The following is a 25,586-nucleotide window of genomic DNA, read 5'->3' on the forward strand; positions in this document are numbered from 1 at the left end:
CTTAGTCCTTCTACCATGTTTTTAGGTGGCTTCCCACCTAACCATAAGGCCAGTCCTCCTTACAGCAATTCCCACTTCTAGTTCTCAGCCTAAAGAATAGGGCCTGTGATTTATTAAAGGAAGATGCTATTCGGTGGTGTAACAAATGTAAGAAGCCTATTCCAGCACACAGAGCACAAGAAAATCATTAATTCCATCCCTTTCAACAGGCAGCCAAAGTTTCCATACTGCAGATGACTAAAAGATAGAGCAGGTTGTGTCCAGGAGGGTGTGACTCTACCAAATGTCCTGGCTGGTGATACTCCCCTCTCCTGCAAAGAGTGCGGTTCTTCCAAACGACACTGGTGTTCTCCACTCCCATCATGGATGTGTAACTTAGTCAGGTAAGCCTGCCAAAGTCACACACTGTGCCTCATCCAGGGCCTGAAAAGAGCTGGTCCCACACGAAAGGCAATTTGTGCAACATAATTAATTGCAGATTCCTCTGGAGCTGCCTAAGCTCCTTGATGTCTCAGATGTGTGGCCAGGATGGAGTTCTCTTTGGCAGTTGAGGACCCTCCCGCCTCCAGCTGGAGAGGAGGTCCAAATGGCAGAAAGCAAGGGCATCAGTCAGATCAAGTTTGGCTTTCCCAAGACTTGGTGGGGCAGGTTCAAATGCATGGATGGGGCTTTGGGGAGCCTACCCTTTCAGTAGATCCAAACCACACAGATCGTGGAGATCTATGGAAAATAATGTCTTCCTCATGAGTTGACTGTTAATGATAGTCTCTGTTTGGCCCCATGGCCCCCTGTGGGAAAATCATGCAAAGAATCTTTTATTTCAGTAAAAGGGACAATGTGATCAGCAAAGGACATGCCCAGTAATCTAATGGAAAGGCTTTCCCAAGATAACATTTGCTTTCTGTTCAGAGAAGTACAGTGGGCTTTGATTCTGCTACTATAATGTTTCTAATTATATCTCTTATTATCAAGTCACAAAACTAACATGGATACAGCTAGCTCCAAACCCTAAGATGTGGCTGTCATGTATCCCATTTTACAGATCAGTTACCAAGTTAATATAAACCCCAAATGATTTTAATTTTAATGAAGGTCAAGTCAAACTTAGAAGCAGAGGACATTCAACAACATAGATGAATGTCACAGATATTGAACCAAGTGAAAGAAGCCAAATAAGAAAGAGCCCATATTATGTGATTCCATGTACATATATGACATTCAAGAATGGGCAAAACTAATGTATAGTGACAGAAATCAGAGCAGTGGTTACTTCTGGGAAGGAGGTATTGACTGGAAAGGGACATGAGGGAGTCCTTAAGGATGTTGAAAACATTCTCAATTTTGATTTCAGGGGTATTTCCACAGGCACATACAAATGTCCACATTCATTGAGCTGTACTTCTAAGATTGCTGCACTTTACCATATTTAAATTATCTCTCTCTCTCAAAAAAAAAGATGAAACAAAGATGAAAAAGGGTTGAGAGAACATGACCTTTAAGAAAGGAAAAAGAGAACCAGGCAGGAATCTTTGCACGATGTCATTTGAAATGACTGTGTAAAAGCTTCTGAAATAAACAGGTGCTAGGTTGAACAGCTGAGTCTTAAATATGCCAAATTAGTGTATCAGTGAAGGTATGGACAGGAAACAGCTGGGGCACGTCAACTGGGTAAGTTGAGACAAGTTGAATAAAGAGTGTGTTCATAAAGGATTGGGCAAGCACTGCAGAATTCCATGGGAGTGCTGGCGCTTGACCCGTCTGGGCTCCCATCTCTTGCTTGTGTCGCCCACTGGTTGCACCCAACAGGAAGCCTGACGGTGAGGGGCTCTGTGGACGCAACTCCTGCAGGTCAGCCTCGCGGGCCACAGGAAGGAGAAGGGGGAGAAAGTGGAGCGTGGACTTTAACGAGTGGAAACAAGACACTCAGCATGGCAAGGAACCCCCAAAAGCAGACCGTTCCCCACCCTGCCTTTGCTGAATGGGCATCTGCTGGAAGTCTCCCTTCTTCAGTTCCTTCTGCCCAAACCACCTGCCCATTTCCTGCACATTTTGCAACACTTTATTTGTGTTTGATGTCCAGTTTCTGGGCATCTGTGCCTTTCGTGTGCTTTGACCATTTGATGACGCCTCCCTAAACTTATCGGTTTAGTGAACCACAGGCCAGTGTGGCCTCAGTGAGGAAGTGACATTGGAGCCAAGACATGAATGAGGAGGTGTCTGTGTAGAGATTCAGGGGAGACCATTCTGTGCAGAAGGAAACAGCAAGTTCAAGGCTCTGAGACAGAAGGCCGTTTGGAGTGTTTGAGGGACAGACAATGCCCCCCGCCCCCGCCAACATCCAGAGCTGAATGCTTCATTACTTGTCAGTTATCGGAAGGCTCAGGTCCAGTCTCCCACCGTCAGGCCCAGGGAGTCTTCTTGGGGGAGGAGAGGAAGCCTGGCTTTGACAAGCTGGTCCAGTGCTCTGGACCTTCTGTCTCGTTTGTGACGTGGAAGCTGGCTGGGATTAACCTGAAGGTGCAAAGCGTCATTAGTTTATTTGAAAACTACTGAGTGGGCACCTGCTGTGTGCTCACTAGGTGGCCAGCATAGCCCACGCTGTCAGTGTGCCAACAGTAACCCCCTTGGCACTCACTCTCCCACCAGGGGCTTTTTTAGGCCATGGGAGCACATCCATCCCGCATCCAAGAAAGGCTGGAGTGGCAGGGGCTGCCTCAGGAGCAGCCCTGGGGCAGGTGAATGGGAGAGGGAGGGTCAATACCCCAGCTTCCTCCCCCTCAGGCGGGACAACTCCAAGGTGTGCTCCACACGTTCTTCTAGAGCTTCTCAGTTGCCCTCAGAGGTGGCCTGCTCTGTAACACACCTTGCACTGGCTTCTCTCCCTTCCTTGTCTCACTTCCTAACTCCTTGAATGGTGCTTTTCCCAAATAAATGACTTGAATCTTATCCTCAGATCCACCTCTGAGGGAGTCCCACCTAAGACAGCTAGTCACAGTGAGGGATACCAAGGAGTGTAAAATATGTGTCTACCCACAACGAGCTCACCATCTAGTTACTAGTTTTTAAAAGAAGACATTAAAGCCTTGATTAAACATAACTTTTGATCTAGCAGTTCAACTTCTAAGAATACATCTTACAAAAATAATCATAGTTGTGCACAAAACTTAGGGACCAAAATGCTCATCTCTCATCAAAGCATGGAGAATAATAGATAAAATTAGAAAATATAAATGTAAATGTCCTATGATCGACAAACAATTAAATAGTGTCCCATCTATACAACAACATACTATGCAGTCATTAAAAACCATGTTGTAAAATAATATTTAATGACACGGATGTGGTTCATGAGGCACAATTAAATTAAAAAGTTACAAAACAATATCTCCAGAACATATGATTCTTGTTAATAATAATGCATATGTGCATAGAAAAAAAATACTAGAAAGCTGAAACACCAAAGGATTAACAGTTGCTAGCAGTTTCTCATCTCTGGGTTTACCTATACTTGCAAAGTTTCCATAAATAACATGTATTTTCTTACTTTTAAGGCAACGCATTATTAGTTTACATAATCTAAGATAAAGATAGTGTTTCTCAATCTGAGCACTATTGATATTGGGGGATCATTCTCTGTGGTGGGGGCCGTCCTGTGCACGATAGGATGTTTAGCAGCGTCCCTGGGCTCTGCACACTGGATGCCAGCTGCACGCTCCAAGTCATAACAACCAAAAATGTCTCCAGACATTGCCAAGTGTCCTCTCGAAGCAAAATCATTCCCAGGTGAGAACCACTGGTCTAAAAGAACCTAAAATCGTAAACCAATGATAGCAGTTCATGACCATGAAATGAAGTAAGATTATTGAAAAATCTTTCAGATTTGCATGATGGTTTTTCATTTTGAAGAAACCAATGTCATGCCAACATTTAACCTAAGTAATATTTATTGCAGAAAATGAGGCCACTTCCTCAAGTGTGTAAAAAAAACCCCAGCAAATAAAAGGTTCCAAGACATCATCTGTTTGGTTTCTAAGAGGTTTGGACTTAAAAGTTGAAGTCGTGCCAGCCTCATGGGGTCCTCACGCTGGACAAAGAACATGAGATACACAGAACCCCCTGCAATGTTCAGTATCAAAGACTTCCCATGTACCACACTTCTCAGTGATTTAACGGTGGTTCCATGTACCATACATACATGTAATAGATGCAAGGAAGCTCCCCCAGGGGTTTGTGACAGTTATACGTCTTAGCCTGTATGGAGAAGATTCCTCAAGACGTGTCATGCAGGGTGTCATGCGGGGTCTCTGGTCCTGCTCCCCACATAAGAACACAGGACATCGTGAGGCCAAAAAGGAACACCCACGGAGCCATAGGTAGGGGAGTCACACCACTATAGTCTCACTGGCGGCTGGTTGGAGACACAGGAAGCAGGAGCTACACGATCCACGATCCGCAACCCGCCGTCCACTTGTCTGCCAACCAACCAACCTCACTTGCTAGCTGCAATCCGCCGTGCTAACTACAATCCGCGCTTGCCAGCTCAGCCACCGTCTTCTTGCTAGCCCCCATTTTCTGCTAGCGTAGCCACAGCAGTTATATTAGTGGCCAGTGGCTCACTGGTTACAGCTGACGGCCAACTAGCCACAGCTGATGGCCTTCCAATCACAGTTGATGGCCATTTACTACCTGAGCCAGCCCTTTCCAGGTGAGACCAAGAGCCTGGAAACTGCTCTCTGGGGCTCTGTCCCCACAAGGAGCTTATTGTGCACCTGCTCTGTGCCCGGCACTGTTCTAGGTTCTGTGGATACAGCGGTGAACATGATGCTCAAGATGCCTACCCTGGAGGCATTTCCTGTTGTAGTGAAGGGCAGATGATAAACATGGACATGTCCACCTGAACAAGATCCTTCCATGGAAAAGATAATTAGGTCACGTGGAGACATTCGTTCAGCGGCAGGAAGTGCCTTTAGCTGGGCAGCCACTCTGAGCAGCGACTGCAGAGATGCAGAAACCTGAGCATAGACTGCTGAACGCATGACTGCAAAGCCCCGAGCCAGGAATGAGTGGGACATTTGAGGGACAGAAAGAGAAGTGGCTGGGCTACAGCAAACAGAAAGAAGGCAAGTGAAAAGGGAGGAAGTTGGGGGCCAGGGCAAGGGGCTTCTCAATAGGTCTTAGCAGGATGTTTGGGTTGCAGTCTAATTACAGTGGGAAGGCGCTGGAAGGTGGAAGCAGGGGAGAGCAAGATCTGGTTTATGCTTTGGGACGCTCCCTTGATCCTATGTGGGGAGCGGACCTGAGCAGGACGAGAGTGGTACCGGGAAGTCTGCCATTTGATCGCTGTAGAAGCCAGGGTGAGAGACGCACAATGGTGCCCCAGCTAGGTTGGACGGGTGGAGGCGAAGCAGTTCATTTGGAAGAAGATTCGGGAAAAGGGTTGGAAGCCTGCGTGGGCCTTGCTGTATGGGTAAGCAGAGCCAGCTGTGGGAGAGGAGAGGCGAGAGTGTGGAGCGCTTGGGGCTTGGCAAAGCACTTGGGCTGCCTGCAGCTGAAGCTCCAGGGAATGAAGCAGTGACTAATGACAGACAGCATGAAGACCAGGGCCTTGTAAACCCATTTTTATTTTTAAATAGGCTAACAGCCAGGAAGTAGGGCATTTTGTAACTTCCTTGGGAGTCAAAGCCAAGTGGCGCCAGGAGCTCCCAGCTGTGTAAGCAGCACAGCGCACAGGCCGAAGTACAGGCGGCTTGCAAGGAAAGCCTCCTGTTCTTTCTGAAAAAACCTCCCTATTCAGTGGTTGATGCTTGAAACTCCACCATTTGAGATTTGTTTTTGGTTTAGGTTTTTCAGGACAAAATGTACATTCCCTTCCAAAAGGTAAAACAGAAGGCAGCAATGGAGATGGCCTTAAACAGCAGTGTGACAAGTCAGGTGGGACAGAAGTTTAGTTCTGGTGTAGAAACAGCTTTCGGGCCGTGGAACTGGAAGTACTGAGGGTGTGTAGTGGGTGAGTGCTGGGTGAGCAGGTTCCAGTGGGATGATGGGATCTCAGAGAGGAGGGGGCAGTCCTTTAAAACCTAAAACAGCGGGCAGGAGGGCAGGAAGGCAAGTGTGGCTTCTTCCCAGGTTTCCTGAGGCCACCCCTGCCCTCCTCCGTCTGGTCTGTAAATTGGAAGGCCCTGACCTCCTCCTCCGTGGGCTCTGGTCCTGTGCGGCCTTCGGCAGAGTAGGAATGAATCCTCAGGAGACCTACACAAGCAGCTTCCCCAGGCGCCTCTGGGTGAGTAACCCCACCATTTCATTTAAAAACCAAACTGCAGAACAATGAAACGACTGAAATAGTTTCGATGCCTTTTGAAAACTCAGTCAAACCTAATTTTCTCACTAAACTTCATCCTTTTTAAGAAACTTTGCCAATTTTTCTTATCTTTTAATTCACTAAGTTTTATAAAAATTTCAAGCTTGGAAGGCATTTAAATGAAAACCATTATTATTTTTATTTCAGTCACATTTTCCTCTACCTGTCCAACTGCAGGATACAGAAGCCCTGGGAATAGAGCTCAAAAGCTCTAGAGTTTTATTCTCCTCATGTTGTCTTCCTTCCATTTATTTGATCTTCACTGGCCTCTCATAGTCTTGTTCATTCTTTCTTTCACTTATTTAATAAATATTGAATTTCTATGATGTGTCATAGAAAGAGGGGAGGTGAAAAAGATATTTGGTCTCTGTCCTGGGGGACCTGCTAATAGTGGGTACAAACAAGTCATTAAAATGAAAGAATAAGCACTATAATTATGTCCAAAGCACTGAAAATATAGGTACTAAATTTTAATTTATACTTTAATTTACTAAATCCTATGTTTATTATCACATATTTCGTAATAATATCTTTTTTGGATAAATGCCAAATGACTTCCCCCTCCCCCACACAGAAAAAGTTAAAATTTTCAATTTCTTATGTTAGAGTACCATCTAGTAGGAGTTTTATGTAACTACAACGCCAACTTTTTTCTATTTCTTATGTTAGATTGCCATCGTGTGGAATTTTGTGGAATTACTGGCGCGGATTTTTCTATTTCTTGTGTTAGAGTGCCATCCTGTGGAAACTTTGTGTAATTGCAGAACAGATTTTTTTAACATTATAGTGCCCTCTACTGGATTCATCACGTAATTGCAGAGGAGTTTTTTTCCTTCTATTAATCAATTTGAGTGCCACCAGGTAGAATTCTCCTGTAATTGCACACAGATATGCTTCTCTTATCACTCTGCTTAGAATGCCACCCGATGGAATTTTTCTGCAATTGCAAATCAGAGAAGTTTTTCCAATTTCTCAGGTTAGAGTGCCACTCGGTGGAATTTCGTGTAATTCCAAATCAGACATGTTTTTCCTATTGCAGGTATCCCCCACTTTTCGAAAGTTCATATTACGCCTCTTTGCTTTTAGGAAAGACTTACATTAGTACCTGTGTTCACTTACCAAAAGAAATCCAAAGATTTTCACTTTTAGGATAAAAGGTGAAAATAACATTCAGCTGCTTGTTTTGCAGTGAGCCATTATTGGTAAGGCTTCCAGTCACCAGTAGGCTATTAGTAGTTAAGTTTTTGGAGCAAAAGTTAACATTCAGATTTTCGACTGCATGGGGATGGGTGCCCCTAACCCCCTCCTTCCTCAAGACTCAACTGTGTGTGTGTGTGTGTGTGTGTACGTACGTGTGTACACACATTCAGGGATATCTGTAACAAAAACATATATGATTTGGAATTACATGAAAATTCCACGAGGTGGCACACTAACCAGAGAAATAGAAAAACTTCTCTGATCTGCAATTGCAGGAAGGTTCCATCGGGTGGCATTCTAAGCAAAGTAATAAGAAAAACATATCTGTGTGCAATTACATGAAAATTCTACCTGGTGGCACTGAAACTGATTAAAAAGGGGGAAATATCTGCAATTACGTGATTAATCCACTGGGTGGTGCTGTAACACAAGAAAGAAAATAAATAATGAATTCTGCCATTACAGAATAATTCCACAGGATGGCACTCTAACACAAGAAATAGAAAAAGTTGGAGCTGCAGTTACATGAAAATTGCACAGGGTGGCAATACAACATAAGAAATGGATGCTGTATCTTGCTTTACTTTGTAGGGTGAAATCTGGGAATGGGCATTTCTGATGACTTTTCCAGCTTATGTTGATGCTACTTGTCTGGGACTGCACTTTGAGAACCAATAATGTACCCAGTCCTTAGATTTTAGTTTCACACATAATTGGGTTTTCCCCCCGTATAATTTCTACAATTATTTCATTTTTGAAGAGCTGTAGAGATTGGAAACCTGTCTCCTGAGTCTTTCCAAAGAAACCAGAATACCTTTTGATTAACTCAACCGGTTGCTTTTGATAAAAGTTTTTGCAAACTTATCTAAGCCACTTTACAATGGGGTGTCATGTTTCCAGTCCTTTCTCACTGCACCAGATGTCTGTCCTGTTTCGGAATGAAACTTAGTGGCTTTAACACAACAAACTTTACTATCTCACAGTTTCTGTGGGTCAGAAATCCAGAAGCAACTGAGTGGGTGTTTTGGGCAGAGTCTCTCGTGAGAGTGCAGCCCAGATGTGCCATGGGCTGCAGTCATCTGAAGGTCTGCCTGAGACGAGAGGAGCCAATTCTAGCTCCTGCTGTAGGCACCATGTGGGCCTCTCCGCAGGGCTGTGCCTTTACAACCCAGTCTCAGCAGTGACACATCATCACTTCTGCTGTTGCTCACAGACCAACCCTGGTACAGTGTGCAAGGAGAGCAGGCAAGGGTGTGAGTACCAGGAGGTGGCATCACTGGGGCCATCTTGGAGGCTGCTGCACACAGACAGAATCTCATTCTGTTGACGGGATCACAGGTGAGTCGTATGTCCATTAAGTTTGAGAAGTGCTGCCAATGAGGCAAATACCATCCTCTTGGTGGAAGGGAAATCTTATTTCCCTTTTTTGGCTTTCTCCAATTTCTCTCACTTCTCTCTGCTTCTTCTCTTTAAAAAAATCACCTCTCTCTCTCTCTCTCTCTCTCTCTCTCTCTCTCTCTCTCTCTCCCCCTCTCCCCCTCCTTGTTTTTATCATCTTCCCTCCACTTTCTTTTTTCCCTTTATCTCTGATTTATTCAGTTTTGAGAAAGCCTAACAGCATTTTTATTTTCAAAATGATTGGGGGGAGTTGGGTGTGGCAGGCAGTGACCTGTGGCTCAGCTGGTTGGAGCATGGGGCTCCTAACGCAGAGGTCACCGGTTCGATTACCACAGGGGCCAGTGAGCTGCACCCTCCACAGCTAAGATTGTGAACAACAGCTCTCCCTGGAGCTGGGCTGCCCTGAGCAGTCAGAGGTTGGGGTGAGCTGCCGTGAGCGACCAGCCGACGGAAGACTGGCTCAGGCAGGGGGAGCCCAAGGCTCATAATACCAGCATGGGCCAGGGAGCTGTGTCCTACACAACTAGACTGAGAAACAGCGGCTTGAACCGGAGGCGGGGAAGGTGGAAGAAAGCGGGGTGGGGGGAAAATGATTACCAGGAACGGGTCCAAGAGAAATGACAAATATCAAGGTGCTCTGGCCATTGGAGCCTCTAGTTCTCTCTGCAAGGACACTGAGGCTGCTGAAAGACATAATGCTTTTACAGCAGAGGTCCCAAAGCTGCCAAGAGGAGGAAATAGCTTTCCCCTATTGTTCTAGTATTTTAGTGAAGGCCCGCTCCTCATTTGGGGAAAATGCTGCCGTGTAGGCAACCCTGCTCCCCGTGGGGAGTAATCACAGCTGACTCCGCCCCCCAGGAGAGGAGTCACGGGGACACTGTCTATGAGGCAGTCCTACACTGTGCTCTGTTGCCTTCAAAAACTGCAAAATTCCTTAAAATCTGGGCACTTTGGAAACTGAGCAAAGTCTCGTGGTCTCATAATATGACACTGATAATGCCCACTTTAGACAAGGATTTAAGGCGGACTTTGAGCTAGTCCTCAAGCAGCAGCAGCGTCACCTGGGAGCTCGTGGGAAAGGCACATGGGCCCGCCCAGACCTCGGGGTCAGAACCCTGGGTGTCACCACGTGAGGCGATGCGCTACGCTGGAGAAGCACAGCTTTCTGGAAAGCAGAGGTGGGAAGTACAGGCCAGGACCTTGCTATGAATGGAGGACAAGCGCCGGGAGACACCAGCAGGTAAGACCGAAAAAACAATGGGGTGTGATATGACCCCCATCTTTAAGTTTTCTAGGTGTGAACAGACACGTAGAGCTGGAGTTCTTTCCTTAGGGCCCCACTTTTCCCCCATCCTCCTGCTCAACCTCTCCGTCCCCAGCAAGGATCAGGATTCATTTAGGGAATGGTAGATGTGTGGCCTGGGGGGGGGATCCAAGTGACAACAAATGGGAGAGGTAGCCGAGGACAACTCAGGGAGCTTTGAGTCTTGTAAAAAGTGTTGTTTGTTACCAATTTTGAGGCGAACAAGCTTAGGCCCAAGAACCCCCTAGCTGAGCAAAGCAATGCTCATCTGTGCCACCAAGGGTCGCCAGCAAGTTGCTCTCAATCCTATCACAGCGCAATGCTCCTTTTTATAGCAAATTTGTGTAAACACCCTCTGAACAATCCTGAAATGCAACTCATCGATAACATCACCTACGTACACACATAATTTTTAGATTTTTTTAAAAGGCTGTAATATAAAGAAGAAATGAAAGCAAAGTAAGGTGTTATAAACCAGCATGTATGCTTCGGCGGGAGCCACAATGAATTGGTTGGATGTTTGCACCTGCACATAGAAGCGCTGTGACTGCGACAGCTGCAGATGTAGGCTGGTGTGTGGTGTTAAATCAGCAACTCAGATACCACCAACAGCATTGCTATTGACAATAGGATTGTTCTGCGATGGTAAACAAGTCTTGAAAAAACCTAGAACAAAGCAAATGGTTAACAGTCTTTCCTCAGTTTACTTAGTAAATACCTTTGTATTTCTGGAGAACCCATTCAAAAACTTTTTTTTTTTAATTTCTCTGTAAAGTTAGGGTCTAGGTCCAGATATTATGTACAGGTTTTACATGCAGGTTTTTCCCCTACATGAAGGTCCAGAGGAACATTAGAAAGTCATGTGAGAAATAGAAAACGTTTTCATTGCACAGGATATGGGGCATCTAAGTTCAAAGGTACGCCCCATCACTGTGACAACATACTCCCACCTGCAGAAATGCCCACTGTGAGCCTTGGGGGCCAGCTTTGCTCCCATCAACAATCGCTGGGATGGGAGGAGCAAAAGCCAGAGAGGCGAGAATGAGAAATGCACATTTAGGCTCAGGATGGGTGGAGGGCCCCAGCAGTGCAAAGGACAGTCACCCCAGAGCACACATAGGCGAGGGTGTGCGGGGCGAGGGTGTGCGGGCACCGCGCTGCCTGTCAGCGTGCCTTGGAAACAAGTAAACCTGCGACAGCATTCACTTTTGGTCCAAGTCCCACTTTTTAGCCGCTTTACCACCAGCCTGAGAGTCAACAAAACTTAAAAAATATCTAGAAATCCATATTTTTATAGGTATACTGTTCTCTTTGGGCCCCAGCTAGATTTCTGAAAATGAATGTAATGCTTCCTAGGACACAAAGCGGCACTGTGATCAGATCCCTAAAATGTTTGCATACTGTGGCCCCAGCAATTTCACCTCGAGAAATGGATCCTAAAAAATAATAGTAATGACTTGGATGGGGCAATAGCTACAAATATGCTCATCAATCATGGTTTATGATTGTAAAAATGGAAAACCATCTAATTGTGCAGCAATAAAAGATTGGTTGAATGAATCATAACTATAATGGAATATTAGGAATTAAAAATCAGGTTAAAAATATTTAATCACCCAAGGAAAATGGTTACAAAATATTTGTTACCTTCTGATCTCATTTCTATGTTTTTAAATGTGTACACGTGTGGCGAAAGTATCTCACTGGGAGGGGATATACTGATTTATTAATAGGGGTTTCTGTGGGCTGTATGATTGTAGAATATTTTCAGTTTTAAATTTTCATTTATTTTTCATTTCCAGAATTTCCAAATGGTACATGTTCCTTTTATAATAAAATGCTAGTTATAAAATGATGAGAAAAGGCTTTATGAAAGGATCCTATTATAGCTATTTGGAGAAGTCCGTGATTGCCCCGACCTTATGTTTGCTCAATGCAGTTTTAGTTTTGTAGAGGTTGGCAAGTTTCTTAAGATTGCTGAGGTTTACTGACTGTTATGCCAGTTATGCAGACGGTTGACAAGGCCCAGTGGATTTCTGAGTGGAGAACTTAACAGAGAAAGAAGCTGCAAGCTGGAGCCATGAGTGCAGAGGCCACTGAGCACCCACCAGCAGTACTGCCCGCATCTGCCAATGGACAGTCGGCCTTTGTTGATTAACAGCCTTTGGCTTAAGTACTACAGTGATACAGACTCTGTCCCCTTGTTTAGTAGCACGTGGTGGCCACCAAATGGTCATTAACTACTGACTGTAAAGATAATAGTTACCGCTGAAATCGGCTGAGTACCCAGCTGATTCATTCTCAAAGCACATCTGGAAGATAGAAGTTTCTAAAAGTTCTTTATTAATGAGGACAAGGCACCAAGAGGTTAAAAGATTTGCATATTTACAAAATTCTAATACAATGCTCAGTTGGGTCAGGCACTGTGTTTGGCAAATATTAATCCATGTAGGCTTTATAACAGCCGTATGAGATGAATATTGGCATTATGCTCCTTTTAAAGATGAGGAAACCAGGCACAGAGAGGTTAGGCAACTTGCCCAAGGTAACACAGCTAGTGAGTGGTTGAGCCAGGATTTGAGACCAGACTCTGGTTCCAGAGTCCAGACACTATGCTGCCTCTCCCTAAGGCTGTTGTTAGGTTTCCAAAGGCTGCTTCTCTTTGGGGACCAGTCAAAAAATATAATTCACAGTAACTTCAGGCTAGACTAATCAGCCACAATCTGCATGATGGGAGAATGAAGCTAGACTTAGAAGGATTTGTGATGTGAAGCAATCTGTGTTCTGATGAAAGCCAGCCCAGGGTGGTGCTGGGTGGAAGGAAAGCTTTGTCCCCGCTCTTGTTGGGCCACACAGAATAGGTGAAAGGCAGTGCCAAGCCTGAAATTCAGATCTGACGGCCCCAGCATTTCGTGCTTACGTTCTTTGGGCTTGAGCACATCCCACCTTCCTTCAAGAGGGAAGCTTTTGGAATCCAATTTTCCACACTTCGACATTGGCCAATAGAAAGAGACGATCACACCCATCATTACTCTTACATCTTACCGTGGATCCAGGAAACGCATCCTCCCATGAAAACACTAAGGCACTCCTTTCTATTAACTTCCCTTGGGGTCCTGTGTTCAGTGGGTGCATCTTATCTTCCATATTTAGAAAATACAAAGCCAGTGTTAAAATTCTTCTTTGGTGTCTCAGTGTTCCTAGAACAAATGTCTAAGTCCTTCCTTGATGAAGTCTAAAAGGACCAGGATAATCTACTGCCAATCTTGTTTCCATTGCTCAGAAGCATCTTTGACCTGGGGCTGCACTGGGCACACCCTCTGCCTGCCCCCCAACCCCCACAGGTAAGTCAGCACAGCTCTGTGGTCAGACGGCATCTGAAAGCCTTTTCCTCAGCCTTTGCTGACCGCCTCCAGCCCCTCGGCCCTCCACAACGCCCTTTGCAATGGAAATGTATTGATTATATGTGCAATGATATGTGTCATTTATCCATTTAATATCTGTCCCCCCTCGCAGACCACAAGCTCTGTGACAGCCACGATGTCCCTGACACCTCTAACTCCAGGGCCTGGTTTAAAGGTGTGCAGTATGTGTTGTGAAATGAATGAATGAATGTTCATAAATGTTTGTGATGGCCTGACATAAGCAAGTCCTTCTAAGCTTCAATGTGGTGTAGCAAATACCGAAAGGTGCAATGTGGATTTTCTTAGTCAACTAAAGATAATTTTTTCATATGTAATCACTGATGTCTAGCCTCTATATTGCTATTTCTGTAGTGAGAGATTTTCCAAAATCCACACGAGTGGAGAGAAGAGCGCAGTGAACCCCTATAGGGGCGTCACCAGCTTAAACAGTCAGCAGCTGGTGGCTGTCCTCTCCGTGCATCCTGCAAACTCCCCCAGTTTGACCACTATCACTACTGGATTATTTTAAAGCTGCTTCCAGACATCATATCATCTCAACCATAAAAACTTTAGTATGTGTCTGTAAAAGATAAAGACTCTTTAAAAATTACTTTAATACCATTTGCATACAGGAACAATTCTTTAATATCACCAAACATCCAGTGAATGTTTAAATTGCCCAAATTATCTGGTAACTGTCTTCGTTTTCGCTTTTTTGCAATGTTTTAGTTTTATAGTCAGAATCTGCAGGATGCATTCGGTTAAGTCCCTTAACAGAGGACAGTTCCTGCACCCTCTTTTTTTTTCAGTCTTGCCATTTGTCTATTCAAGACACTAGGTCCTCTCTCCTGTACCATTTTAGATTTTACGGATTGCATTCCGTGAGCTGGTAGAATGCCCAGAGACTTGATGGCACTCCCGTGTGATTTGGAGGCAAGAGGGTGGGGGGGGGTCACTTGTTTATCAGGTTATTCTCAATGTGAGCCTACACCAACAGCTAGATCCGTTCTCTCCTCGGTGGTTGCAAGACAGGGGTATTGAAACTCTTAGGTTCCTTTTGTTTCTTTCTTTTAAAAATTTTTGTCTTATAATTTTTTATTAGTTTCAGGTGTACAAAACAACATAATGATTAGACATTTACACCCCTCACAAAGTGATACACCCAACAGGTCTACTACCCCTCTGACACCGTACATAGTTGCTACGCTATTATTGACTATATTCCTTTCGCTGTACTATATATCCCCATGACTATTTTTTTAAATTATACTTAACATTCAATATTATTTTACATTAATTTCAGATGTATATCATATTGATACAGGTTAGCTAGCATGTCCCTAGGTAGACAGGCAGGTCCCTGGTGGAATAAACAAAAGACACCCATATCCTAAAACTTCAGGTTTTGAAATCACTCCTTCGCTCCAGGACATAATGTAACAAGGCCTTGAGGTTAATCATAAAATTCATTTTGGCCTGACAAACGGAGCTGATCTGATAGATAAGAGTGGGTTCTTTGCTAATTCCTGTAGGATGGGCAAGCAGAACAAACCTGGTAGATGAATGTCATTAGAAGGCGCCAGCTCCCTTCTTCAAACAGCTCCCCTTCCCCAGACAGACAAGGGAAGGTATAAAAGCAGGAGCTTTTGCCTCAGTCACTGGGCACCCCCATTCGGGGCCCCCTCCCGCTGGGGAGCTCTGACTCTATCCTCTCTTTTTAAAACTCTTTGCCTCTCCTGGGTCCGTTTTTCCATTCTTCGGCTTCACGAGACAGGATCCCGGCCCACACCCAGAAACTGCCGGCAGATCCAACATCACAAATAGTGGGCATCCGTCAGCCACTTAAACGTGAATAGCGCTGGCCACCACTTTTAAGCCTCAGAGGTACGGCTTTGCGGAAGGACTGGGATCAATCCCCTCTGGCGTCGAGCCGGGAATGTTGTCCCCCGGTCCGACCATCTTTCTTGTGAGGAGGAGGCTCCTTCCCCCTCCCTACTGCTTTCTCATTTCTCTTTCCAGGAGGAGACTGAATACTGGTGCGTGGCCAGGACTGTGGGCCTTTACGGACAACTGAGGGACCCTGGCCGTAGCCACTCTGAGGTGAATTCCCAAAGGTCCCTCTGGTCCCTTCCCAGCCCCACTGCCCATGACGGTGCCCGCAGGATGACTCCTTTGTCTTTGCTGTTCTTTCATCCTGTCACTGTCTCTCTCCTTTTGAGACACTGGTGTGAGGTCTCTTCCCTGTGAGACCTCCTCAGCACTCCCTGCCGACCTCAAGACATCTTAAGGTAAGAAGATGAACCTCTGCCTCTATAGGACATCTCTTGTCACTTAGGATAAGATTTATTGACATTTAACGTTCCTTCTCAAATCATCCCCTCTGTTCTTCCGCGATCTCACTTTACTCTGTGGACCGGAAGCAGCATCTCTGCTGCCTGTCTCTGCCCCAGCTCAGCAGGGCTCCAGCAACAGCCCAGAGGGGGAGAGGCCACAAAAGCAGCAGCTTCTCCGGAGCACCACCCGCCAGGCCACCTCAGCCACCGCCAGGCAAAGTTTTCAAGGAAACAGCCTTCTCCAAAGCCTTTTGGGGCTTCAGATATCGTTCTGTCCCCCCTCACATATTGGGCTTCAGGACCTCCTTCCACTCCCTCTTGCCTAGGCCATATGCCTTCCCTACAAGCTTTAAGTATATACTCGCTCCTCAAACATCTTTATTTAGAAGGCCACTATTATATTAATTGTGCAATCAATTTTTGTGATGCCCAGAGTTGGGGTATACATCCCGCTACCTTAAGGCCCCTCATCATCGGCCACAGCCTTTATCGGCCTGTGGGCCAGCGCCAGACATTCAGGCGGGGACAGGGTAGGCTCCCACCCGGAGGCACAGGCCGGGCTGCCCAGGTAAGCACGACTAATCCTGGTGCACGGTGTCTCCCCACTCGCCCTGGAATGGGTCGTGAGATGTCCATGGCCCGCGTGTCTGGGGGACGCCCCAGAGTAGGCGGTGGGAGATGAATTGCGAAGGGACGCCTTTCTGTTCTTCCTCCCTTTCAGATAAGCAATCAGCCCTCACGCGCCTACGTCCCCCTGAATGGCATCTTAAAACATTGGGACAAATTTGGCCCTCAGACTTTGAAGAAGCAGCGCCTGGTTTTCTTTTGTTCAGGGTTTGGCCTAAATACACATCGGAAGATGGGGAGACTTGGCCCTCTGAGGGAAGTATTAATTACAATACTATCATGCAGCTAGACCTGTTTTGCAGACAGGAAGACAAATGGTCAGAAGTTGCATATGTTCAGGCTTTATTTTTGCCCTGAGGGACAACCCAGCTCTCTGTAAGAAATGTAGAGTTGACCCGGCTCTTTTGGCCGTGATCTCTTGCCTCCCATCCCCTAATGAGTCCCTTTTTAAGGGGACTCCTTCTAGGGGGACTCCTTTTAAGGAGATTCTCCTTAGGGAGACCCCTCCTAAAGAGACTCCTCCAAAGGACCCTTCAACAAACACCCATCTCCTAATCCACCTATAAACAGAAATGCCTGAGGCTAAGGTAACTAAAGAAAAAAGTGGCATTTTAAAAAAACCAAACAGCTAATTCTCAAGCCAGACCCCCACCCCTTATTATGCTGCTCTAATTCCCAGAATACTAAAGTCATGTTATCTCTGTTACAGAATTTGTCAAGAAAATAGCTTAGATTAAATCCTAGGTATTTCAAAATAACAAAATACTGAGGTGTTAATTATTAGGTACATCATAAGTTCATCTATTTCTAACTTCTTGTCACAGGAATGTTAAGAAAGAAATTAAGATCTGTTAATAAATATATCTTATATTTTATTGCAAAAGCCTATGCTTTTAAAGGTTGCCGAATATATTCCTGGATTTGCCAGTGGAAGTGCTAATTGCTTGCTTTTGGTTGTCAGTATATATGTCACCAAAATAACTTTCTCTGTTATATTTTCTCAGTCAGGTTCTTGGTTACGCAAATTAAATCTAAAAACTAAGTTTTGCTAATAGTTAAGTAAACTTTTACACTGTAGAACTGCTAGAGTTCATGTGCTTTCCTCAGTGTCAGCTATAGGCCCATATAAGGAAGCTTAGCCTAATGTTTTTCCCTAACTGGCAGGGAATTCTAATCGTTCTGACCCACTGTTTCATCCCTGATTAAGAGGCTCAGATCCTAGAAAAGGCCAGGCATTTGTTTCAATGTCGTTAACAACCAGGACAGAAAAACGAGGAATAAAGGAACAGTGAGACCAGAGCGTAAGACCAGAGACAGGCCAGACTTTTGGCCACAGTTATAGACAACCCAGGGCTGAAGCCACCTCAGGGCACTCCAAAAGCCCCAGAGAGAAAGTGATATAGGTATTGTTGATCTGCCCGCAGTTTCTGAGTGCGGGCCGGGGTCGTGTCTCGTGAAGCCGAAGAATGGAAACACGGACCAGGGAGAGGCAAACAGTTTTAAAAACAGGATAGTTTATTAGAGGCAGGAGAAGAGGTTGCAGCTCCTGAGCGGGAGGGGGTCCCGAATGGGGAGTGCCCCATGACTGAGGCAAAAGCTCTTCTATACCTTCCCTTGCCTGCTTGGGGAAGGGGAGCTGTTTGGAGAAGGGAACTGTTTGAAGAAGGGAACTGGCGCCTTCTAATGAAATTCGTCTACCAGGTTTGTTCTGTTTGTCCATCCTAAAGGAATTAGCAAAGTAACCCACTCTTATCTATCAGATCTGTTCCGTTTGTCAGGCCAAAAGGAATTTTATGATTAACCTCAAGGCCTTGTTACATTATGTCCTGGAGCGAAGGAGTGATTTCAAAACCTGAAGTTTTAGGATATGGGTGTCTTTTCTTTATTCCACCAGGGACCTGCCTGTCTACCTAGGGACACGCTAACTATCCTGTATCAAAAGTTCCAGATAAAAGAACCTACTCTGGATATACAAGCCCAGATCACTGGATTCCTAGTCCTCCAAAACAGCCATGACCGCTACACAGAGCAAAGGGCACTACAGGGGAAAGTACCCCTTGTTCTGAAGGGAGCAAGGACAGACTCCCTCCCCCAAATGGCTGTCATCACTGCTGGGCCTTAAGTTCCCAGTGGCTCCCAAGCTGTTCTCATCACGGGGTAAAACTGTGGATGACCCTGACATGACAATTAAGCCTATTAATTTCCTAATTGATATAGGAACCATTTATTCTGTCTCAACGGCACACTCTGGACCTTTTTCCTCTGAAAACTGCTTTGTTGTAAAGATAAAGACAGCCCCCAGATTTGGGCTCATTTTACTCAACCTGTTTCTTATCATTGGTCTATACCTTAAAGAAAATGTAAAATAAACAAATTAAACTTAAAAAGGACTCTAGAACTATTTAAATAAGGAACTAGACCTTGTAGCACGCGGCTGGCCAGCTTGCCTCAGGGCCATAGCTACAGCTGCCCTCCTAGTTCCCAAAGCCACCAAGCTCACAGTGGGACAAGACTTAACCGTTTTTTTCGACCCACACCACATTCAAGGGCTTTTAGATGCTGATAAGAGTCAGAGGCTCACTGATAGCCGCCTCCTGCAGCATCAGGCCCTCTTGTTAAAAATTCCTGTAATCCAAATACAGACCTGCTCCACCCTTAATCCTGCCACCTTCCTCTCAGAGACAGAAAAATAATTAACTACCAATAAGTTTTGCTACAAACTTATGCTGCCAGACCAAACTTACAAGACACACCCCTAGATAACCCAGATTGGACGCTCTTCACTGATGAGAGCTCTTTTATAGAAAAGCATACAAAAGGCTAGATAGTCAAATAGCTTAAAAATGACAAACCTCGCAGGCTATCCATGCCATGAGGTAAGAGTTAGGACAGGTCAGAGAAACAGTTCTCAAAAACAGAGCTGCCATAGATTATCTACGTCTCAAACACAATCAAGGATATACAAAGTTTAAAGGGCTATGCTGTTTCAATCTCTCTGATAATTCACAGTTAATTAAACATAAAGTTCAACAAATCCATAATATAGTTTCCAATATTAAATTAAAAACAAGATTCTTACCAGCTTAGATTTTTTCTTCCTGACTTCCTAGCTTCCCAGTTTAACAGGACTTAAGGAAACTTTTCTCATTTCTCTTTGATCCATTATTATAGGTATTGCCTACAATGCGTCTCAGCTTACAGACTGCCCACTGGTTAGCTACTAGCGATGGCCTACAGGACAACAACATCCTCATCTGGACTTGTTCATCTACCGGGGACCCTTAGATAGACCTCTGGACAAGCCCTAGCTGCCGGTCTCTCCCTACTAAGCCCCTCCTCAGCCTGAAGTAGCCAGAGCGTCGTCGCCCCTACTCCCTAACAGCAGTTAGGGTTCCGTCTTCAGGGGGATTAATACAGGATAGTTAGAACGTCCCTAGGTAGACAGGGAGGTCCCTGGTGGAATAAACAAAAGGCAGCCACATCCTAAAACTCCAGGTTTTGAAATCACTCCTTCGCTCCAGGACATAATGTAACAAGGCCTTGAGGTTAATCATAAAATTCCTTTTGGCCTGACAAACGGAACAGATCTGATAGATAAGAGTGGGTTACTTTGCTAATTCCTGTAGGATGGGCAAGCAGAACAAACCTGGTAGATGAATTTCATTAGAAGGCGCCAGTTCCCTTCTTCAAACAGTTCCCTTCTCCAAAGAGCTCTACTTCCCCAAACAGACAAGGGAAGGTATAAAAGCTGGAGCTTTTGCCTCAGTCACGGGGCACCCCCATTCGGGGCCCCCTCCCGCTGGGGAGCTCTGACTCTATCCTCTTTTTAAAACTCTTTGCCTCTCCTGTGTCCGTGTTTCCATTCTTCTATATGGCTATTGCCAATTCAAATTCAGGACCACCAGGATTTTGCTTTAATTTTATATTTGGACCTTTTTTCTTTTATGCTGAAACTCTTGGTTCCTAATGGCATTAACAATTACATACTCATGTTTTCCAGTCTCAAAAAACAATAACACCGATACCTGAAAACAATGTAAGATTTTTTTTTTTTTGGCACTTCTTCTTCTTCTGGACTTAGTCCTGTGTTGTTTAATAACGTGGGGTCATTCCCTATGGGGATATGTGAACAACTTGGTATATGGTTAAATGTGTTTTTGCATTTCATCTCCATTTTCATTCCATTGTGTTTTATGGTTATATAAAACATTTATATGGTTCCTAAGTCAAAATAGCCCCTAGTCATAATCTTTCCACCAGCATGGGGCCTAGCACATCAAATACCCTCAATGTTCATTGACCTTTACAACCTATGTTCTATTCTGTCATCCACTGGGGGGTGGCTCCCAGGAAGAAAGCCCGAGGCATGGTAAGGACCATGGTGGGCCCTAAAGTTCAGCTTGATTGAGTACTTTTAGGGTGATTTGCAAAGTAAAGGCATATTTTAGGATCTCTAATCTAAACCCCCCCAGCTTCACCCTGAGAAGCTGGTTATAAACTGGCTGGCGGAAGTGCTGGAGACAGAAGGGAGAGTCTGTCTCCAGTTCCACCCAAGCAATGAAGCCCTCCTTTCTTTTATTCCTCCTCCCTCCTCCCTCCTTCTCTCTCTCTCTCTCTCTCTCTCTCTCTCTCTCTCTCTCATTCTCTTTCTCCTTTTTCTTTTCCTTCCTTCCTTCCTTCCTTCCTTCCTTCCTTCCTTCCTTCCTTCCTTCCTTCCTTCCTACGTTACAGAGACGGTCAGAGCTTATTTTCCTTTAAGTTAAGAAATGAAACTATTCTTTTTTTTTTCAATTCAGATATAATTGACATATAGCATTATATTAGTTTCAGGTATACAAGTACAACGTAATGATTTGATATTTGTATATACATTGTGAAATGATCACCACAATCTGTCTAGTTAACATCCATCACCACATAGAATTACAATTTTTTCTTGTGCTGAGAATTTTTAAGATCTAGTCTTTTAGCAACTTTCAAATATGCAATACAGTGTTATTGACTATACTTAGCATGCTGTACATTACACCCTCATGATATCTATTTTATAACTGGAAGTTTTTACTTTTGGACCCTCTTACGCATTTTGTGCCCTCCCACCTCTGGCAACCACTAATTTGTTCTCTATCTATGAGCTTATATTTGGGGCGGGGTTAGGGGGTTGTTTGTTTGTTTGAGATTCCACATGTAAGTGAAATCATACAGTATCTGTTTTTCTCTGATTTATTTCACTCAGCATAATGTCCTCAAGGTCCATGCTCGTTGTCACAAGTGGAAAGATTTTCTTGTTTTTTTATGGCTAATATTCCATTGTATATACAGAGGGTGCCAAAAAATGTATACACATTTTAAGAAAGGAAAAAACTGTATTAAAATTACACTGATGGCAACCACTTTGAGCACCTCTTGTAATTGCAGAAATTAAACGTGACTTGAATTTGTCTTTTGTTATCGGTATATGTCGAGTATTACAATTTTAATACAGTTTTTTCCTTTCTTAAAATGTGTATACTTTTTTTTGGCACCCTCTGTATACCACATCTTGCTTATCTCTTCATCCCTCGATGGACACTTAGGTTGCTTCCATGTCTTGGCTATAGTAAATAGCGCTGCAATGAACATGGAGGGTGCAGATATCTTTCAAATTAGTGTTTTTGTTTTCTGCAGATAGACACCAGAAGTGGAATTGCTGGATTATAAGGTAGTTCTATTTTCAATTTTTCGAGGAATCTCCATACTATTTTCCATAGTTGCTGCAGCAATTTACATTCTTACCAACAGTGCACTGGGTTCCTTTTTCTCCACATCCTCTCCAACACTTTCTAAAGACTTTGTCTTCCTCAGATCCCTGCCTTTTGCAATTGTTTCTCCATCCTCTTGGCCTCACTTCCTCCAGGTGCAAGAGCCCTTTGTGACTGTCCTGCCACAGATGACATTGCTGTGGCCCATACCAGTGACTATTAACTATAACCTTAACCTGTCACCACTCTTAACAACACCTGAAGCTTCCCTCACCTTCAAGGTTACTTCCAACTCTGGCTCTGAAATTTCAGACAAAAAAAGGGTGTAAAGAAAATATCCTAGTTATGAAAAACTGGATTACCTTGTTTCTCTACTGTGAAGTTACTATTTTAACCTTTGTAATGAATCAGGATCTTGTAGGGAGAAACTCTGAAATTATGCAAATATCTTGTTTCTCATCTTACTTTACCTACTAATTTTAGCCTCCGTTGATCATTCTGGCCTGCAAGAGTTATTACTGTGGTCTTTGCCAAATGGTGGGGTTTTTTTCCTATTTACGTCATTACTTCTGTATTAATTAAATGGAATTCTGCTGTAAGGAAAAGTTGTCCTTTCTCCCCACTTGTTTATTCAATTATATGTTTATGTCTGTATGGATTCATGGATATTTGTTTTCTTCTGTGGATTACAAGTCAGTACTATTGTTATTTATTGCTCAAAAATAAGCATACCTTATTTTATTGCTCTTTGCTTTACTGAGCTTCACAGGTGTTGCTTTTTTTTTTTTCTGCAGGCAAGACCCTGCACCACCAGGAAGATTACGACTCACTTCATTGTGATATTCGCTTTATTATGTGGTTAGGAAGTGAATCCACAGTAGCTCCATTGTCTGCCTGTAATGAGAGGTTGGAGTAGGAGGGAGAAGAGATAAAAAGAACTCTAAAGGATATAGGAATAGCAGATATAAGAAGCAGCCACTGCTGGGTGGGATGACATATAGCACCCAAAGAGGAGCCCCCTTTTTGGAGAGGGAGTGGTTGACTGGATGGCAGAGTCATTCACTGAGCTGCCATTTCTAGGGTAAATGTGTGCTAGGGACAGGGGACACTCAGCCAAAGCATTTAAGAGCCACCGTGAGACCTTTCTGAACTCTCTCCTTCCCTGCTGCATTGACCATGGAGGTCACATACTGAAATAGTAAAGCGTCTGTCATACTGAGTTCCTGAGTGATATCTTGGAGAGAGTCCCTGGCCAATCCGTGTGGGATGTATAACGTGAGTAAAAAATAAACCTCGGTTTGAGTAACCCACTGATAATTGAGGTTAATGTGTCACTTCAACATAACCTAGTTTATCCTTTGTTCTGATAAAATCCTACGTCTTAAATCTTTATAGCATTTAGGTTGTGATGACACGTGAAGGGTAGAGGAATCTACTTACTGCAAAAATAAAGCAAAGGACAATTTACATCCAATCTGTCTAGAACTATGAGTCCCCCTAAAGGAAGTAGAAGCTACCCAGAACTCGAAGAACAAATAAGCACTAAGGAAACTCTTGTTCCCATGTGGTCGAATGTCCACTCAGCAACCAGAATGGTCTTAAATGTCCATTGGAAACAGAAATTAAATTACGGCATTTCTTTGCTCCCTTCCCTCCAATGGCTTCCCATCCCACTTAAAACAAAATTCAATTTCCTACCAAGAAAAAGAAATAAAAAATCCTACTAAGTCCTTACCTGTGCTGCTCTTTGTTTTCTAAATCATACCACTCTCTGCCTCCTTTATGCCACTAGAGTCACTTGCTCTTCTTGCTATTGCTTTAATATACAGAGTTTATTTCCATCTTAGGGCATTTGTATTTGTTGATCCTTCTGTCTGAAAAGCCCTCCTCTGGATTTTTGCATAGTTTGCTTCCTGACTGCATTCAGGTCTCTGCTCATTTGTTCCCTCATCAGAGGGGCCTTCCTGACGCTCCTCCTCTTACTCTCTATCCTCTTAACCTGTTTAGTCTTCGCACCACTTGTCATTTGTATTATATGCTCATATAATGTATATTTATGTGCACTTGTTAATTAACCCTATTCAACTGTAAGGTCTGTGAGAGGAGTACTTGTTCCTTGTTGTATCGCCAACAGAGCACGTGACACATCAGCAGTGTGCAATAAATATGTGTTGAATGAATGAATGAATTGATGTCCATATGTCCTACGTGCTCTTGGACATACACAACCAGTATGACCCCTATGCAGGTAACTCCCAAATCCATATTTTCAGCCATATGTTCCAGACTTACACCTCCGACTTCCTAGGGGACATCTTCAGATAGCTGTCCCACCACTACCTCCAGCTCAACATGTCCCAAACAATCCAAACCAGCTTCTTCTCATGACCTGGACATCTGGCCTCCAACTCTTTGCATTCCCTTTTCTTCACCCTCGACATTCAATCAGCAGCAGCAACATCTGCTGAAGCCATACTGTACAGTGGATCTCACATCCAGCCCTACCTTTTAATGGCCCCCTCTCCTTTAAGGCACGTTCTTTTTATTGCAACCTGGTCATCGAGGTGGAAGAAGTCAACAAGGTCTCTCAGTCCAGGTGCCTGCCAGTGTCCAAACCCTTTCTCTGCTATTCTGACAGCTCGTCATGCTTTGAGTTTCTGCTTTGAATACTTTTGGTGACACTGGCAGGGAATTATCTCATTGGACAATTCTCATTGTTAGAAAATTCATTGTTATAATAAATTGAAAACATTTTATTCACACACACACACAAACACACATTAGTTCTTCCTCCTGGAACATGACAGGCCTGAAAATGTGTGAAGATGTATCTAATCCTCTGAGGCTTTACTGTTCATCCATTTTCCTGGTCTCTATCACAGCAGGAGGACCATACCTTACCCTGGTGAACTCAGGCATGGCTGGGTAACTAGCTCTGGTCTCCGGAAATTGAGAGGAAGTGACATGTGTCACTTCTGGGTAGAAACTTTGAGAGGCAGTTTAAATGATCTCTTTTCCCTCTACCATGAGACAAAGTAGGTTCCAGATTGAGGCTGCTCCATCAGTCTCATCAGTCTGGGTCCGACAGTGACGATGACATGGAGCAGAGCCCCAGCCAAGCCGTGAGGGACCTGTAGTATGCATAAGATAACTGAAATGTGGAGGTCGATTGGTAAAACTTTACCTAACCCACCCTAAGTTAGTCTGATTTTTCACTTTAGG

The 25,586-nt window shown here is 44.2% G+C and overlaps 1 long non-coding RNA gene across 3 annotated transcripts in view; it reads left to right on the forward strand.

The window, feature by feature from the left end:
- LOC109460239 (uncharacterized) overlaps positions 1 to 18,259 on the forward strand; it is a 253,015-nt gene extending 234,756 nt beyond the window's left edge. Inside the window, exons 6-9 of one of the 3 annotated variants that reach the window (XR_012493328.1) lie at positions 210 to 6,280; positions 8,772 to 13,603; positions 13,776 to 13,838; positions 15,438 to 18,259. This is a non-coding gene — a long non-coding RNA (uncharacterized LOC109460239). Of the gene's footprint in view, positions 1 to 209; positions 6,281 to 8,771; positions 13,839 to 15,437 lie in introns of all 3 variants that reach the window. The other 2 variants (XR_012493327.1, XR_012493329.1) reach the window with 2 other exon arrangements.
- Positions 18,260 to 25,586: the final 7,327 nt, after the last annotated feature.

Source organism: Rhinolophus sinicus, chromosome X (genome assembly GCF_036562045.2).
Source record: "Rhinolophus sinicus isolate RSC01 chromosome X, ASM3656204v1, whole genome shotgun sequence".
Taxonomy (NCBI): Eukaryota; Metazoa; Chordata; class Mammalia; order Chiroptera; family Rhinolophidae; genus Rhinolophus; species Rhinolophus sinicus.